Source organism: Bidens hawaiensis, unplaced genomic scaffold (genome assembly GCF_021521415.1).
Source record: "Bidens hawaiensis isolate Kalapana, Puna unplaced genomic scaffold, B.hawaiensis_p1.1 tig00013074_1, whole genome shotgun sequence".
NCBI classification, from domain to species: domain Eukaryota; kingdom Viridiplantae; phylum Streptophyta; class Magnoliopsida; order Asterales; family Asteraceae; genus Bidens; species Bidens hawaiensis.
The window spans coordinates 64645-81631 of NW_027492101.1; the positions used below are offsets into that span (position 1 = coordinate 64645).

Below are 16987 nucleotides of genomic sequence, written 5' to 3' on the forward strand. Positions count from 1 at the left end.
GTTATTTATTGTGAGGATGAATTTTGTTAGCGTATAGTTTATGGAATATAAATATCATTAAGAGAAGCTTATTGCTAGATTTAACTTATTTAAACAAATAAAAATAAATAAATTAACTTACAAAGTATAAAAATTTAAATTTTATAAAATAAATAAGTTGGTCAATTAATTAGTATATATTTATTTTTTTCAAATCTAAATAAAAAAATGAAAATAATATAACCAAAAGTAAACGACTAAGGCTATTTCGTCATAAGTTTGTATTTTGGGCTAAATGAGAAATAAGAGATAAATCTTGGTGACCAAAATAGCAATTTACTCTTGAAATTATTATTAGCTTAACTTAACCCATCCGGTTTTGAAATATATTTTTTTCGTTGAAGTATTTGACTATTATGTGACGACCTGACTTGACCCGACCCCACCTGACCCGTCAAAGCTGGACTAAAATGTTTTAATACATGGCGAATTGAAATTTACCTAAAAATTTCCAACCCCTGTCAAAAATATTTATGGATTCGCCACTGCTTGCTAAGTTGCTAGTCAAGTTGTTTTGAATAAAACACTGTTAAAATAAAATAACAAATAAAATAAAGTAAATAGTTGAGGGTCGTTTTTTTCTATTTAAAGGCTTCAAAGTTTCTTTCCAAGTTAATATTATCAAATTGATTACAAGTGCCTTCTAACTTATCAACCAATAAACCATGGCAAATATTACTGAAAGGTAACCAACCACCTACTTGTTATTTAATTTTACCCACAAGCACAAACGCATGCAATGATTAATCAATATAAAAATATATAATCTTGAAGCGTTATATAGATCTATATTTAATTATGTTTTTTATGTAGAAAGTTTTATATAAAAAAAAACTGTTGTTGGAAGTAAAAGGATTCTTCATTCTTCAAATTTATTTTTGTTATTTCACGCATCATCATCATCATCATCATCATCATCATTATCATCATCATCATCATCATCATCATCATTTTTAACCGAGAGTAGATAATTTCCTTACTTTACCTTTAGGTTGGCTACCAAGGTAGCATTTATTACAGGCGGGGCACAAGGGTTCGGAGAGAAAACCGCAAGGCTATTCGTTAAACATGGAGCCAAAGTAGTCATTGAAGAGGTAGGTCCCAGCAAAGCCCAGTTGGACCCGCAAGACACACCTTGAAGAGGTACGTCTGCGCAAAGACTAACTGGTCCCGCATGACCCACCATGCTCAGAGATGAAGACCTTACACACAGTAAGCCAGCTGTTCCCGCAGGAAAGCCTCCCTTGATACAGTACCCTGCCTGTTCCCGCAGCTATGGGTACAGCCAAGAAGGAAGGCTACCCACACTAACGGTAAGGCTACACGCATAAGGCACTAAAAGAATGTAATTTAGATCTTTTATCATCTTATTATGTTACTTCAGCAATGTCACCTGAAGAAGGAATGAGCAAGGCGGGAATATTCCCGCCCAAAAGAGCCAGTCCGTACGCTTCTGGAAGATCTTTTGTACTATACCTGCCAAGGTATGGACAAAATAGACAAGATCTGACCAAAGCAGTCCATGAACCAATCACAGGGTGACAGCTCACCGACAATAGTACGAGGAGGAGCACGCTCTAGTACAAAATGTCACTATCAGCCGCTGCCTACCCACCAACTCCCATCGTGGCACGTACATAGCCTGTAGTTGGTGGAAAAGGAATAGTATACAGCCGGCCATGTCACTATCAGCCGCTGCCTACCCACCAATTCCCATCGTGGCACGTACATAGCCCGTAGTTGGTGGAAAAGGAATATTATACAGCTGGCCGTACCTGCTTGGAAACCTACCTTCGGCTATACATACTCCAACACCTTGGAACGGTATCATTATCTTATCTTCTCTAGCAATTTCTCTTAATATACACTTATATTCGGAGCAATCTAGTCTGATTCTCACGCCGGAGGGTGGTCACAAGGAGGAACCCCCCCTCTCAGTGACGAGCTCACGGTGTCTGTTTTGCAGGTCAAGAAGAATAACCATCTTTGCCGGACCTAACCCTCGTGGGAAACATCTACTTAACCCTAAGATTATCCGTAATCTGCCAGGGTCATTTAGTGTTTCTTCATTGGCGCCATCCGTGCATAAAAGCTAGAACTAATTCTTTTTCTCAGTTTTTTCAAAACCTCTGGAAAGATGGTTAAGGTTACTCCGATGCCAAGGCCAACGAGTGACCAAGAAACTCCGGTAACCACAACCCCAGCTACTGGGGGGAATACCGGCGAGTACACAATTTTTAAGAACACTACCCCGGTTACCCAAGCGGGGGCAAGTGCAGTAAACAATCCTCCCCTGGGATTCATTGATACCCAGTTGGAGAAACAACAGACGAGGCTCCCCCGCCAAACACTTGATCAAGTTAAAGCGTGGGCAGAAGCACGTCAGAAAGAATTCCAAGCTGAGTTGGATGAACGTTTACGTTCACTCCAACAGGCTAATGACGAATTCGAAAGCACTCGACAACAGCTCAACATGAGCAATGATTGCGAGTACTTAGACGATGATTGGGAGGAGTCCGACAGCGACGCAAACCCTCGTCATAGGGCGAAAGGGAAGCGTAAAGGAACGGTCTTCCAGCCGAGAAGAAATTTTGGAGAAACCTTTAAACCAAGGAACGCGGGGGGGGGGGGGGGGGGGGAACCCACGTGACTTCTCCAAAACTTTCAGGCCAATTGTTACAAATGCGGGAACGTCCAAGTTTGCAAGGGACATTGCGGAAGCAATCGCCCCGAAGAGTGCCAAACAGATGTCCAACATCGGCACTTATGATGGCATATCCGACCTAGACGATCACTTGAACAGATTCATAGCGGGGGCAACCGTCAGCAACTGGACGGAACCCACGTGGTGTTATATGTTCCAGATGACGCTGGTTGGAACGGCCAGGGCGTGGTTTGATCGTCTACCGGTCCACCACATCTACGATTGGGCGGACTTCCAGCACAAGTTCAGCCAACACTTCAGTCAACAGAGAAAATATACTGAAGAGCAGTAGACGATCCTCAACTGCGTTAGAGAGGAGGATGAATCTTTGCTAGACTTCATCACTCGCTTCAACTCAAAGAAGCTGAGTCTGGGCACCATAAGTGAAGATCTTGTTCGCGCCGCTTTCGTCCAGGGCGCCGAATACCCAGAGCTTATCCGCACGCTGACGGGTAAAGACGGCATGCCATCCACATGGGATGCCATCATGACGACAGCCAAGCGCTTTGCTGAAACGGAGAAGCAACTGGGTAGGAATCTTCCCCAGAGTACAAACCTCTACACGCAGAGGACCAGAGAAAACAACGTCCATACCGCCCGGCAAAATAAAAAGAGGAAGCTTGGTATTTGGCAGTCAAGGGTAAACTTTGACACCTCATCCAGCTCTCGCCATCTATTAGGCTGAAGGGATAACACGCACTCATCAAACCGGAACCCTAGATGGACGCTACTCACCAAAAGCGTCACAGAGATATTTGCCACCGAGAAACTCCCATAGCCAAAAGCTCCAATGATCCGACAGCGCCATAACGCTGATCAGAGCAAATCCTGTGACTTCCACGGGACAAAGGGCCACACCACTGAGGAGTGTACATCTTTGAAGGATATTGTCGAAACATTCGTCAAAGATGGAAAACTTACACACCTTGTGGCACCAATCAAGAATGGAGGGAGAAATGATAATCGGTACAGGGGCAACGGACGAAAGCCCGTCGACATCAGCATCCACATGGTTCATGGTAACGTCAAAGGAAGAAAACGACGAACGACAGAACCATGTGCGTGGAAGGAAGCTGAGGTGCGCTTCCTGCGAGTGCCAGGAGGGCCCAACAAAGAAGACCCTATAGTCATCAAAAGCCAGCCGGGGCACTACATCACTTCCCGCACTCTTGCTGATAACGGCGCTTCGTCAACGGTCATGTACAGGCAGTTCTTCGACAAGCTAGACGACGAAGACAAAGAACGCCTGGAAACGGTCTGCGCCTCGATGGAAGGGTTCGATGGCAGCACAAACACCCCCCTGGGTATCCTATCTTTCCCCGTCACTCTCACGGACGGGAAACACTCCCGCACAGAAGACGTGGACTTCGTCGTAATGAGGAAGCCACACCACACATACGACATTCTCTTCGGGAGAGACGGGATGGCAAGATTCAATGCCGGGGTGTCTTCAGTCCACGGCATGATGGGGTGGCCAACAGCTGAGGGTGTAGCGATGATCACCGGTATTCCCCAGGTATGCATCGCATCTGTCTCATCTAAACCCAAACCAAAGATGGCTAAACCAACCATTACCGCAACAGAAGAATGGGCCTTCAATGGCAAATACCCTGACCAGGCTGTTACCATTGGCCCAACAATCACCGACCCCACGCGCACCTTACTCAAACGCTTACTGCAGAAAAACGCTGACATCTTCGCGTGGACACCAGCTGACATGACTGGTGTACCTCGAAGTAAGGTAGAGCATAAGCTCAAGTGTGACCCGGCTTTTACGCCGGTCATACAAAAGCGTCGAGTAATGGGGGCGGAACAGGCTAACGCGTGTAGAACCCAAGTCAAGGAACTCCTAGACGCGGGCATCGTACGCGTTAGTAGATATCAAACATGGGTTGCAAATCCCGTCATGGTACCGAAATTTAACAAACAATGGCGCATGTGCATAGATTTCAAAGACCTAAATAAAGCATGCACCAAAGATTGTTACCCGTTACCCGAATTGACCTTAAGGTAGATTCGTTAGCACCGTTTCGCCTTAAATGCTTCCTTGATGCGTATAAGGGATACCATCAAATCCACATGGCCGTTGACGATCAGGACAAAACCACATTTCGGACGCCCGATGGCACGTTTTGTTATCAAATGATGCCATTCGGACTTAAGAATGCTGGGTCCACATACCAACGCCTGATGGACAAAGAGTTTCATGTCCAAATTGGGAGGAACTTGGAAATTTACATGGATGACTTGGTCATCAAAAGCCCTGAGCCAGAAGCGATGTTGAAAGACATCGAGGAAACTTTCAACATGCTCAGAAAGATAAACATGAAGCTCAACCCGAGCAAGTGTTATTTTGAATGGAAGAAGTGAAGTTCTTAGGAGTCATCGTTACCAAAGATGGCTTCAGAGCAAACCCTGAAAAGGTCGAAGCCATTATCAAAATGAAATCACCTACTATCATCAAACAAGCTCAGACACTGAATGGATGACTAGTCGCACTTAACCGCTTTTTGGCGAATCATGCGGATTGGTCGTTCCCATTCGTGTTAAACATTGAGAAATTGTTTAAAGAAAACGCACTTCCGCTGGACACCAGAAGCGGAAGCGGCTTTTCAAGAGATTCGGTCACGCCTGATCGAACTCCCAACGCTCACAGCACCAGGAGCGGGGGAGGAGTTAATCCTATACCTCTCCGCCACAGACAGAGCAACCGGGGCAGTCCTACTAGTAGAACGGAAAGGCATCCAGATGCCAATCTACTATGTTAGCCGCGTCTTAACAGACGTAGAAACCCGGTACTCTACTCTGGAAAAATTAGTCTTAGCATTTGTACAGGCTTCACGCAGGCTAAGACGATATTTCCAAGGTTACCCAATCACCATTCTCACCAATTTCAAACTTGCAAACGTTCTAGGAAAACCCGAGTTGTCAGGACGCTTAGCCAAATGGGCAACAGAATTGGGAGAATACGCAATAAAGTACAAGCCAAGACCAGCCATAAAAGGCCAGGTCTTGGCCGACTTTATTGCAGAAGTCTCCGCTTTGCGGGAGAAAGAGTGCCAGGAAGAGGCTCAACCCTCTCCAGCACAAGACATTGATTATGTCTGGCGACTCTATACTGATGGAGCAGCCAACAACGAGGGTTCAGGTGCAGGGTTGAAACTAACTAACCCAGCGGGCCAAGAGTACACTTACGCTATTCGACTGGATTTCCAAGTACGAATAACGAAGCGGAGTACGAAGCATTCTTGGCCGGATTGAGAATTGCACGTAAAATGGGAGTGAAAAACTTGGAAGCCCACGTGGATTCCATGTTAGTAGCCAACCAAATAAACGGGACGTACACGGCTGTGAACGACACAATGGCCCTGTACCTCGCACAAGCAAAAACCCTTATGCGTGATTTCAACGATTGTAAAGTCATACACGTCAAGCGAAGCGAAAACAAATCTACGGATGCGTTAAGCAAGCTTGCATCGTTAGCCTTCACCCACTTAGGAAAGGACATCCGCATTGAACTCCTTGGAACACCATCAGTCCCGCACAAGGAAATTTGTGTCATCCAAACCGGCACGGAAACGTGGATGACACCAATCCTAAATTACCTTGCGGCGGGTATACTACCAGAGTCAAAAACACAGGCAAGAAAGATACGCTGTAAAGCACTGAACTATCAACTCGTTGACATACTTTACAGGCGTAATTTTCTTGGCCCACTCCTAAGATGCGTGGACGACCAAGATGCTGATTACCTCTTAAGGGAAGTACAAGAAAGCATCTGCGGAGTACACGCAGGCCCACGCGCAGTTGTAGCTAAGCTAAACAACGCGTGATACTTTTGGCCGGGGATGCATACGGATGCGCTGGCATACATCAGAAAATGCAGGTCCTGCCAACTCTACGCACCCAACACGCATCGCCCGAAAAATGAACTTGTTCCAGTTACTTCTTCATGGCCATTTCAGAAGTGGGCCATCGATGTGACGGGCCCATTTCCCACAGCAGCAGGGAACGTTCAGTTCCTAGTGGTAGCTATCGATTACTTCACCAAGTGGATAGAAGCAAAACCCTTAGCCCAAGCAACCGCAAAACATATCAAAAAATTTATTTGGGAATTTATTATTTGTCGTTTTGGACTTCCACAGAATTTGGTGAGCGATAACGGCACCAACTTTGCTGACAAGAAGCTACAAAAGTGGCTGGAAGAACTTCAAATCACCTACACCTTTACCTCAGTGGCGCACCCGCAGGGTAATGGTGAGGTGGAAAGAGCAAATAAGAGCATCGTCGACGGCATAAAGAAAAGACTCTTGGAACATAGATCCGGCTGGGTGGACGAAGCTCCACACGTCCTTTGGGCAAACAGAACGCTGAAAAAGGCAAGTACGGGAGAAACCCCGTTCAGCCTAACCTATGGCACTGAAGCCATGGTCCCGGTCGAAATTGGTCTACCATCACCAAGGGTCTTGACTCAACCAGAAGACAATGATGCGGAAAGACGGTTAGACCTTGTGCTAACCGAAGAACGCAGAGACTTAGTCGCAGCGCGTGAAGAGAATTACAAGCGACAAATGCAAAAGTACTACAACACGCGGGTAAAACTCTGCAACTTCAATATCGGAGACTACATACTGCGTAACAACGAGGCTTCGAACCAAGAGCTCCCAGGAAAGCTGGCCCCGGTCTGGGAAGGGCCATACATTATCAAAGAAGTTTTGGGAAAAGGCACATACCGGCTCGAAAGGCTCGATGGCACCCCCATCCCAAGAACATGAAATGGAGCTCAATTACGCAAATGTTACATGTAGATCAATTCCAAACTTGTAAAGAAAAGGCCTAGAACCACTTCTAATGGAAATGATTCTCCATTATCACATTGTGTTGATAGCCTTACCTTTATACTTATGAACTTTCCAGACTGATATGCTGGTATTCACCGCATAAATAAGTGTGGAAAGAAGTAAGTCGTTGCGTGTGGAAGGCGGCAAAACCCGCATAATCATAAAAACGGTAAAAATTTCTTAGGAAAAGATGAGGAAAACCTTCACGCAGGTCAGATATAGGTAAAGTTTGGCCATCCTACTAAGTGAAAGTGACGGTCTTACCCGCACAATCATGATAGAGGAAGCAAAACTTGAACTTATCTACCACGTTGACAGGTTAACTTATCCTAAACACTTAGAAAATTGCTAAGTTAAACTAAAATATGCATGAGCACAACATATAAGGTTTACAAGGCAAGGCATTAACAAAACATTTATATTCCATAAAAATTCAAACATTACAAGAAAGGCTGGGTATCTACCCGCCTACAAATATATAAATCTATCCTAATGGTGGGAAGGGAACTCAAGGTTCAAACTTCAGGACCACTCCCTCCAAACCCACTTGAACCCCGCACCATCAGTTGGCTGTGGCGGTTCAAGGAAAGCCTTGAGAATAGTTAGCCCATCATCAGCAGCAGCAATCTCGTTCACCTTCTCCACCACCGGATGCGGGAAGGCAGCATACTGGTTCACTGCTTGGTCGTAAGCAACTTCAGTGTCCACGTCATAAAGAGGGAAGTTGGAAGGCGGGATGCCCTTCTCAACAAACCCCAGACCAAGCAGGAAACCAGCCTTTTCCCCATCCTCATGAGAAGCGTTGAGGGCTGCGCTCATGGCATCGTCATAAGATGTGTTCGTGAAGATCCGATGCACAACCTACAAAAAATATATATATCAAAAACTTTTCTAAGTATAAAGAAAAGCGTAAAGAAGTTATGAAGCTACGCATACCTGCGACAACGCTTCTCGTAGAAGCCATTCCTTGGTGATCAGAGCTTCCTGGAGGGTAGCTTGAGCTTGATCACGGGCGCGTTCGGCTTCATTTTTGTTAAGGTTGGCAAGCAGCACTTCCTTAGCAGCAGCCTCTTCAACGCCCTTCAGCTTACGCTCAGTGCGGTCAAGCATACCCTTCTGGTCCAGGAGCTATTGGAGTTTCTTGGCATCTTCTAAGGCCAAAGCATCATGAGCCTGCTGAAGCCTCTCTAGTTTGGCTTTAAGCTCCTCATTCTCGGCGCGCAGAGGCTCAACAATGGCTTCAGCTTTGGTGGCCCTCTCAGTCGCGTTCCGCGCAGTTTCCTTGGCCAACCTAAGCTTTTCGTTAACAGCTTGGGTAGCCTTGGAACGGGCCTCATGCCTGGCCTGGACCTCGACCTCAAGGTCCTTGAAGGCCTTCTCCTTCTCCACAGCAATCGTGGCAAGCCTTTTGTTCTCCTCCCGCAATGCACGCGCCTGAGCCACTTCCAGGCTACGCGCCGTCTTTAACTTGTCGTTTTCACGACAAAGCAACTCGATGCGCGGCTGCATTCTAGCAAGGAGAATTCGAAGCTCATTGGTTAGCCTACCCTCCTGATAGCTAGCCATTGCCTCCCCCAACGCACCGCTTGGGGCGGCGTGGCGCGCCCATTCGACGCAGTCCACAGACGTTCGAAGGGTTGTTCCCCGGCGGATGTTCCACCGTGGAACATACACCTCATTGGAATCTGAAACTGCAAAAACAAAAAACAGTTAAAAAAAAAAGATAATAGGCCAAAATAACCCCACGCACCTGTAGGGTCGACAACAGGCCGATAGCCACCAAACCCATCACCCGAACCTAAGGGATATCCATCCAAGAGGTCAGGGAGATGGGAAGGAGGCAAAGATTGGCTAGAAGCCCCAACCCAGAACATACCTGATGAACCGGCCATGGACGAGGTAGTCGCTGGTGCTGGAGGAGGCATGGTTGAAGCCGCCGCGGTAGAGACCATCGGAGGTGAACTCACTGGAGGCGAACTCACAACCGTGGCCGCCGCTGCGGAAGAGCCCGCAGAAAAAATCACCGCCGGCTCAGTGAAAGATGCGGTGAAGATGGCACTGACAGCCGGCGGAGATGACGTCACAATTGGAACAGTTGCCTCAACGGGATGAGCAACTGAACCAACACTGCAAACAGGCGCAGCCTCCTGGGTCATCGCCTCGGGTAGGTTGACCAAACCTACCGTCGTGGGTCCAGAACTGCTCCTTCCTGCACCACTTTGGAATGCGGTTGCATCCACGCCTGCATGAAGATAACAAAATATTAAAAACAATGGCGGAAAGAAATGCGGGAAAGATAAATAAAAAGTATACTTACGGGTTTTATTAATCTTGAAGGTTCTGACGGGCGGGGACGAACCCGATGGAACTGGCCTCTTCATGCCAGTCACCGTCGTAACGCTTGGCTGCTCGGAGGTGACAGCTGTCCCAACCTCCGAGACAATGGTCTCACCAGGGTTCCCCGCCGCCTCCTCGCTTTCGGTCTCCGAGTCAGACCGATTTCCCTGATCGGCGGTGGAGGAAACCTTCGCCTTGACCTTCACGCCGGCAGCTTTCTTCTTCCTCACGAAGAAAGGCCCATCTGCGGATCCCTCATCAGAAGATGACAAAATTAGGGAAACTCCAGCAGAGGTTTGAGCATAAAGAGGGCGAGGGTTAAAGAATACCTTACCTGGCCGTGTGGCGCTCAAAATCTCGTGGCCCGGCGGGTAGACCTCCACGAACCTATCCGCCGTTTGCTCCAAAATGGGCAACTCGTTCTCGTCGAGATCACGAGTACCCAGTCGAGCGGGACCACCAGTTTCCCGCGGTTGCAGAAGCGATTGCAAGTTGTTCCCCTCTGAAAATAAAAAGAAAGAGACAGTTAGAAGAAAAACCCTAAATCAGCAAAAAAGACGGAGCATACCGTAGGGAGTAGAATTCAAACCGTATTCGAGGATGATAGGTACTTGCGGCGTCCCAGAACCGGCATCCTTCCATACCCGGCTCATCCCAAGCATCACCATCCCCGACTCCGCGAAACGGTAAACCGGAGTCTGGATCTGGGAGATCTTCGTAAACCATTCCGTCTCCTGGTAGTTGGAGGTGTGAAGGTTGGGGAGTGCTCTCCCGCTCTTGAACGTCATCGCAATGGGGACGACGCGGGCAGAGATGTAGAAGAACTCCCGTTTCCAAGACCGAAGACTGCGCTCGGTAGCGCAGATCTTCAAACCCTTGATCCGAGTGACCAGGGTATACCAGCCCTGGATGCACCTCCAGGAGTAGAAAGTCATCAGGCGGTCGACACGGGGCTCGATGCCCAGAATGTGGCACACCCATTCAAAATGGCGGACCTTAGCGATCGCCATTGGATGTACCTCCGTCAAGTGTACACCGTGTTTCTCCAAAACACGGTATACAAACTTCGTTAACGGGAATATGAGATTCCCATACATGAAGAATGAGGCATAAACCCCTATCTTGCCCTTGGGGGGATCATACATCGTCTGGTGAGGCTCTGGAAACTCAGGCTCGTAGGGCTCGAGCATGAACTTCTTGACGATGTAGTGATACAAATCGACAGAAAGAGCACACTGGCACTCGCCAGCAGTACTCTTGTCGTCCTTGTCAGACGTGGACATCGGGTTCTCAGGGTATACGTCGGACTCTTCGGCAGTAACCTCAGGATCATGAATGGAAGACATGTTTTGGGTTTGAAGGAGAACGATTTCAGGAGAATGCTCGACAGAAAAGTTAGAGTATTCGCCGGAAATCGCTTAGAAGAAGAAGAAGGAGGTGAAGGTGTGAGTTGAGATGCACCCTCTTCCCCATTTATATACTCATCACAATGAATGCGATGAATTTAATGCGGAGGAGAGAGAGAAGCGCAGGTGCAATGAAACGACGACACGTGGAAAAAGCAAGCGGGCAACAGCTGTCAAAAGGACGCGTGCCGAAAAATTCGCGCCCACGCGCCCGAAAACTCGCGCCCACGCACCTGAAAAAACGTCCGGAATGACCATATACTGTCACGTCGCCATAACTTCCTGCACGTCCTGAAACCGTCAGAAGACGCTAACGTCCCTTCAACAGTTTGGACTGTTCTTATCCTTTCACCAACTCTTCGATTTTCAAAAAGATTCAAAAATAAGAGGGAATATACCCCCTCACCTTGGGAAGCAAAAAACCATAAGACAAGTGCGGGTACAGTGTCAAGGCGAAACCCTTCACATACTTAGCACTTGCAGGGAATTGAAGCCAAGAAGGATCTTATGGGCCATGCTTGCGGAAAGGGAAATAACAACTCCGCATGGCGGGAACGTTGAGAACTAGATTGTTTGAAACTTCAAGGTGGAATTGGTAGTTTAACATAACTGATCACTATGTCCAAAACTACCAAAACCTCGTGAAGAATCTATACAAGTGAAATTCAACGCTCCCGACTTGCGAAGAGGTTAAACACCTACCCGCATCATAACCAAAGATCAGGCAGAAAAGTCGGGAATTTCTGCAAGTGACATTAGGAAAACCGCGGGAAGAATCCCCACGGAAAACCTTAAAAAACAAAAACCTCTTTAAAACCCTTTGCTTAAAGTCTAAAAGTTCACCTCATTAACAATTCATGAGAAGAACAATGGACTGGGGGGACTTGAAGAGGTAGGTCCCCGCAAAGCCCAGTTGGACCCGCAAGACACACCTTGAAGAGGTACGTCTGCGCAAAGACTAACTGGTCCCGCAGGACCCACCATGCTCAGAGATGAAGACCTTACACGCAGTAAGCCAGCTGTTCCCGCAGGAAAGCCTCCTTTGGTACAGTACCCTGCCTGTTCCCGCAGCTATGGGTACAAGCCAAGAAAGAAGGCTACCCGCACTAACGGTAAGGCTACACGCATAAGGCACTAAAAGAATGTAATTTAGATCTTTTATCATCTTATTATGTTACTTCAGCAATGTCACCTGAAGAAGGAATGAGCAAGGCGGGAATATTCCCGCCCAAAAGAGCCAGTCCGTACGCTTCTGGAAGATCTTTTGTACTATACCTGCCAAGGTATGGACAAAATAGACAAGATCTGACCAAAGCAGTCCATAAACCAATCACAGGGTGACAGCTCACCGACAATAGTACGAGGAGGAGCACGCTCTAGTACAAAATGTCACTATCAGCCGCTGCCTACCCACCAACTCCCATCGTGGCACGTACATAGCCTGTAGTTGGTGGAAAAAGAATAGTATACAGCTGGCCATGTCACTATCAGCCGCTGCCTACCCACCAATTCCCATCGTGGCATGTTCATAGCCCGTAGTTGGTGGAAAAGGAATATTATACAGCTGGCCGTACCTGCTTGGAAACCTACCTTCGGCTATAAATATTCCAACACCTTGGAACAGTATCATTATCTTATCTTCTCTAGTTATTTCTCTTAATATACACTTATATTCGGAGCAATCTTGTCTGATTCTCACGCCAGAGGTTGGTCACAAGGAGGAACCCCCCCCTTCTCAGTGACGAGCTCACGGTGTCTGTTTTGCAGGTCAAGAAGAATAACCATCTTTGCCGGACCTAACCCTCGTGGGAAACATCTACTTAACCTTAAGATTATCCGTAATCTGCCAGGGTCATTTAGTGTTTCTTCACAAGGTAGCATTTATTACAGGCGGGGCACAAGGGATCGGAGAGAAAACCGCAAGCCTATTCGTTAAACATTGAGCCAAAGTAGTCATTGCCGATATCCAAGATGACTTAGGTCAATTTGTATGTGAAGATATCGGTCTGGACAACGCTACATTTGTCCATTGTGACGTGACTATTGAATCAGAAGTTGAAAACGCCATAAACTTAACACTTGCAAAATATGGTAAGTTGGACGTAATGATCAATAATGCAGCCATAATTGGTGAACTAAAGCCCAGTATTCTAGACAACGATCAGTCAGATTTTGAGCGAGTAATAAGCGTAAATTTAACCGGTGTGTTCTTGGGAACAAAGCATGCAGCTCGATCCATGATCCCAGCTCGTAGTGGCACAATTATTATGATGGGAAGTGTGTCGGGGAGCATTGGAGGGATTATTTATCATGCTTATTCGAGTTCAAAACATGCGATTGTGGGGCTCACTAAGAACACCGCAGCTGAGCTTGGTCAATATGGGATTCGGGTTAATTGCTTATCGCCTTATTTCATTTGTTTGCAATCATTCATTAAGATGAGAAATGATTATCCAGAAAAATACTAAGTTTATTCAAATCTTAAAGGGGTAGCTCTTAGTGAAGATGATGTTGCGGAAGCTACTTTATTACTAGCGAGTGATGAGGCGAGATACATGAGCGGGCATAATCTGGTACTTGATGGAGGGTTTACGGCGATTAATCCGGCTTTTGGTCTATTTGCTCGAGCTTCCCCTGTGGAATAGCTCTTGAGTTGCTTGTTTTAGTTGCAATATTTTCTGTTTAACTTTAAAGCTTATAATAAAAGTCATTTGTCATAAATGAAATCAATCTCTCTTATATGATATATTTGACATGGTTTACATGTCAAATTTTAATTTGCAAGTTTCATTTTCAATATTTGTTACAAGTTGGTTTTTAATGTGATCACGTGTCGGCCCAAATTATAGTGTCATGGGCCATAATTATTATTTTTTATATCAAGGCTCTAAATAGGATGGTAGTGAATAGATATAATTAGAGGTGCATAAATCGGGTATTTTCTAATACTCGGGTTTAGGTAAGGAACCGGTTTCGGGTATGATCGGGTATTGAAAAATCGAGTATTGAGAGAAATCGGGTAAGGTTCGAGTAGGGTATTGAGGAGAAAAACTCAACCCTATGTACCCGGGTAGGGTATGATCGGGTTCGGGTATTGGAACCGGGTACGACCGGGTATTAATACCCGGTTTTGAATTTGTAATTCTTTTATACATTTTTTAGTTTGTTTAAAATTTAAATTTGCTTTGTAATTTATAAAAATAATTAAATTATATTACAAACACCATAAATCCACTTAGTTATAAATTATTTACTTAGTAATATGCATTTTATAAAAACTTAAACATAAAAGTTGTGAAGTAAACATAAAAAATATACTATAAAAGCTTATGTATTATTTCGGGTATTAGAAAATTGGTATCAGGTATTGGGTATAACCGGGTATCGGGTATAGGGTATGACCGGGTCCGGGTATTTACGGGTATAAATCGGGTACGATTCCGGGTATGGGTATTGACCTTAAAATGCATACCCTATCCATACCCTACAGGTAGGGTCAGTTCCGGTTTTGGGTATAGAATACCCGGGTATAGAATACCCGGATATAAAAAAACCGGTTCCGGGTATTTTTTTCGGGTCCGGTTCCGGGTACGGGTTTTTTGTGCACCTCTAGATATAATACCTCAAATTTTCAATGTAATGTTAAAAAATATTATTTTAAAGAAATATAAGATACTAGTTTTTATCCCCCGTATTACGAGAGTTGTTTTATATTATTTGTTTCTAATATTTATTTATTTTTTGAATTTTTATTTTTTTTATTGTATGAAAGTTAATAATATACTTATGGTTTGATGATAAATTGTTTCACAAACAAATGATATGTTATAACCCGGTTTAAAAGCTATATGGGTTTGATGAGACCCAAGACCCGCTTATTTTTTTACTATTAAATTTGCTTTTTAATTATAGATAATATATATATATTTTTTAAATAAATCATATATTAATTTTTAGTATATCCCTACTTTATAGGATTTTTATATCAAATATTTGATAAGATTAGTTTGTAATTAAATGAGATGTTATAACCCGTTTAAGAAATTTCTGGGTTCGATAAGACCCATACCCATGAATTCGGGTCAAATACATGAGAAGTCTCAATTTAAAAATCAAGCAAATCTGGTGACTCTAAAAAAAGAGAAAGCGGCCACATCGTGACACGTAGAATTTTTATGTTTTCGTTTATATAGATTATAGACGCTTATTTAAATCATGTTTGTGTTGTATAACTTAGTGGTATTGTTGAAAAATAAAGCAAAAAACCAACGCATTTCTTTTGTTATATCGAACACAAGGATGCGATGTGGGCTCACTGAAGGCTTTGTAAACAACTGTTGAGCAGGCTCTATCTTATGAATTAATGGGCAGGCCCAATCCAAGAAGCTGAACAAGTGAACAAGCCCGTTGAATTGATGAAAGAACCCCCACCGGTTTATGCCAAAGCTAACGTAAAACAGTTTATGCCAAACTCAAACCTGAATATTTTGTGTTGGGTTTATATCGTGTTTTCATGTCGTGTCGGAAATTCACACCTCTGAAATAGAGAACTTGAATCTACGGATGGTAACGAGTCGACTATGTGACTTTTATTTTTAAGTTTAGTGTCATGCACTATTGTAAATTGGTGCCTCTTACATGCTCTCATGCTTGCGAAGTATCCGGTTACTCATTAACCATCAATCGTCGGGTTTCATGTACAGTGACGGACACATACATTGTTTCCTATTCATTTATCTTTTTTAGTGACCAAATTTCTAACCAGATGTTATATGAGTTTTTAGTTGGGTCAAGACCAATTTTTTTTTGACGAACAATAACAGATTCGATCTCATAAAGTTCTATCCCTTTCTCAATCCATGATCAATATGAGCTCGAAGCTTCCTTCGTAACTCCCAAAACTTCTTCCTAGTGGCTCCTCTGCGTACCTCATTTCATAGGGAACCACCATTTCACAAGCTTTTTACTTATTTACATCAAAGGATGCGATTTTAGTTGATACATGTATATTATAGTTTTTCTCCTATTACTTTCAATACAAGATTTTAGTTGATACATGTATATTATAGTTTTTCTCCTATTACTTTCAATACAATGTGTTCTATGAAAAATAAATATAAATATGATAGTAATGCTTTATTTCTTTTTACCCTCCTCAGACCCCTAACATAACTTTGCTATCAATGGAATATACTGAGTACGATAATGATGCCGGTTAGTTTTGATATAAATTTATAAAAAGTGAAGTCAATCAAATATACTAACAGGCAAAATTTTATTGGAGAAACAAAATATATTGATCAAAATCACATCATTTCCTGATAAGCAAAGTAATATAAATAGATTTATACATTTTTAAGTTTTTAACCTTAGACTACCCGTAATGGAGTTTTTTGCGCGGCGTTTTGGGCCAAAACGCCGGGGGCACCCTCCCCCCACCCCTCGGCGTTTTTGGTTTTTTTTCCGGCGTTTTCTACAAAACGCTTGAATGGCACGAATTTCAAACATATTTGACAGTTAATTTTGCAGAACAACCGATGGGTATTGAACAAGATCCAGATCCGCCCGTCGCACAGTCGATTACATGTCGGATCCGTCGCACAAGATCCAGATACGTCGCCGTCGCACAGTCGATTATATACCGGTTCCGTCGCACAAGA

At 44.5% G+C, this 16987-nt stretch overlaps 1 pseudogene; it reads left to right on the forward strand.

Annotated features, from left to right (window-relative positions):
• The first annotated feature begins 704 nt into the window (after nucleotides 1-704).
• Nucleotides 705-13972, forward strand: LOC143543156 (secoisolariciresinol dehydrogenase-like; annotated as a pseudogene).
• Nucleotides 13973-16987: the final 3015 nt, after the last annotated feature.